At 27.3% G+C, this 2,543-nt stretch overlaps 1 long non-coding RNA gene across 1 annotated transcript in view; it reads right to left on the reverse strand.

The window, feature by feature from the left end:
* The window catches only part of LOC106458679, a 21,076-nt gene that overhangs the window by 3,097 nt on the left and 15,436 nt on the right, over nucleotides 1-2,543 (reverse strand). The window contains exons 3-4 of the long non-coding RNA XR_001290787.2: nucleotides 1,654-1,698; nucleotides 1,140-1,184 (exon numbers count right to left, since the gene is read on the reverse strand). This is a non-coding gene — a long non-coding RNA (uncharacterized LOC106458679). The remainder of the gene's footprint in view (nucleotides 1-1,139; nucleotides 1,185-1,653; nucleotides 1,699-2,543) is intronic.

Consider the following 2,543-nt stretch of genomic DNA (forward strand, 5'->3'; position numbering starts at 1 on the left):
TCCACTGTTTTGGTTTTACATATAAAAACAAATCCACTGTTTTGGTGTAAAATAGAAAAACAAATCTACGTTTTGGTGTAAAATAGAAAAACAAATCTACGTTTTGGTGTTACATATAAAAACAAATCTACCGTTTTGGTGTAAAATAGAAAAACAAATCTACGTTTTGGGGTTACATATAAAAACAAATCTACCGTTTTGGTTTTACATAGAAAAACAAATCTACCGTTTTTGGTGTTATGCAAAAAAATCAATAACGTCTTCTTCTCATTATGAGATAAACAAAAATGAGTGTTCACAGGTCTTGAATTTGTTGGATTCTAGCAAAACAAAAGTCAATTCTCAAAGGTTAAGGAAGAACTAAAGCAAATTTGGTGTTTTTTATCCGGAATGTCCCGATCATATTTGTAATTTCCCTGACTATCACGTATAATTATTTCTGGAGAGCTGACAAGTGCGCTTGTCACGTATATTTATTTATGAAGAGTCGACTATAACTATTTAGCAATTTTGTAAGAAGATAAACTAACTATACTTTGGTCATTCAGCGCTGTATTTTGATGGGAATGGATTTATTTTTATCACTAAAACAATTCCCTGATATACAGATAGACAAAGTGAGGATTATTTGCATCACTGGATTAAAGCTTAATAAAGATTAGCATAATAGTAAGAACAGGTGAAATGGTTTATAGACTTACGTAAAAACAACAATAATGCTTACATCAGATTATAAGTTACTTTATGGTTTATAGACTTACGTACAAACAACAATAATGCTTACATCAGATTATAAGTTAGTTTATGGTTTATAGACTTACGTACAAACAACAATAACGCTTACATCAGATTATAAGTTAGTTTATAGTTTATAGACTTACGTACAAACAACAATAATGCTTACATCAGATTATAAGTTAGTTTATGGTTTATAGACTTACGTACAAACAACAATAATGCTTACATCAGATTATAAGTTAGTTTATGGTTTATAGACTTATGTACAAACAACAATAACGCTTAAATCAGATTATAAGTTAGTTTCAAAGACCAATAATTTTGTTAATATAAATCGAGAAACGGCGTTTAGGTATGTCTACTTTAAAATGGTTAATAACTGAAGCAGCTTATGTACGTACCGTGTTACTAAATAGCAGTCTGTTACATAATGTACATTGCTGCGTCTGCAAAGAGAAACCAAATTCACACACCTTTATTATGTATATATGGACAAAACACAACTATGTTTAAATGTGATTTTGACCTGCTTAATTAAACTAAATGAATATTAAAAATGAAATGGGTATTTATGACGTTTTATATAGCCCCATCTAGCGGCTTATAACTTAAATAGATTCTTAAACGACACATTATTCACTAGCCTCTATAATTATTGGTGTGTAACATGAAAGAGGTTTAAAAATTCATAAGATTTTTACATGCAACTTTCCTTACAAAACATACTGCAGGATTTGTTTAACGTATGTACTATAATGGTCATAGTACAGTGATTGTTCGAATTCTTTTTCATATTGTTCTAACAAAACTTGGGACTCGTTTGAAATAAATCACAATAGATTTTTTTTTTATAATTAATTATGAACTACAAACATTACGACGTAAAATCAAAAAGAAAGTGGAGTTTTTACTCACCACAAGTCCAGTAGTTTGTGTGAAGTTAACGCAAAACCGGAAAAGCTTTTCAAGAATAAAAAAAAAATGTACATATTATTTTTCATATCAAATATTTAGATATTTTCTTAAAATAAGTTTAATGCCGTTATGTATCTGTTTTACCTTTCCTGTCTAAGTTGACATGTTCTTGATTATTTGAACCGTATTTTATTCGAACGTCATCATCATCAGTTGAAATAGCACAATCAGATGAATATGTCTTTCTCATTACTCTCACTCCAGATAACAACTATTGTTTTTCTTTAAATTATACACACCGTATATGAAATAAACTTGCAAAATTGGAATCAAATTAGTTTAGGTAAACACTAATATTGTAGTATAAAAAATTAGGAACATTATTAAAACAACAGTTCTAAGTATTATACAGTTCTAAATCAAATAATAAAAAATTAGGAACATTATTAAAACAACAGTTCTAATTTACAATTATCTGACTTAGAACTGTATAATACTTAGAGGTGTTGTTTTAACAATGTTACTAATTTTTTATTATCTGACTTAGAACTGTATAATACTTAGAACTAGTTGTTTTAATAATGTTCCTAATTCTTTATTATCTGACTTAGAACTGTATAATACTTAGAACTGTTGTTTTAATAATGTTCCTAATTTTTTATTATCTGACTTAGAACTGTATAATACTTAGAAGTGTTGTTTTAATAATGTTACTAATTTTCTATTATCTGACTTAGAACTGTTGTTTTAATAATGTTACTAATTTTTATTATCTGACTTAGAACTGTATAAAACTTAGAACTGTTGTTTTAATAATGTTACAAATTTTTTTTTATCTGACTTAGAACTGTTGTTTTAATAATGTTACTAATTTTTTATTATCTGACTTA

This window comes from Limulus polyphemus, unplaced genomic scaffold, assembly GCF_000517525.1.
Source record: "Limulus polyphemus unplaced genomic scaffold, Limulus_polyphemus-2.1.2 Scaffold500, whole genome shotgun sequence".
Taxonomy (NCBI): Eukaryota; Metazoa; Arthropoda; class Merostomata; order Xiphosura; family Limulidae; genus Limulus; species Limulus polyphemus.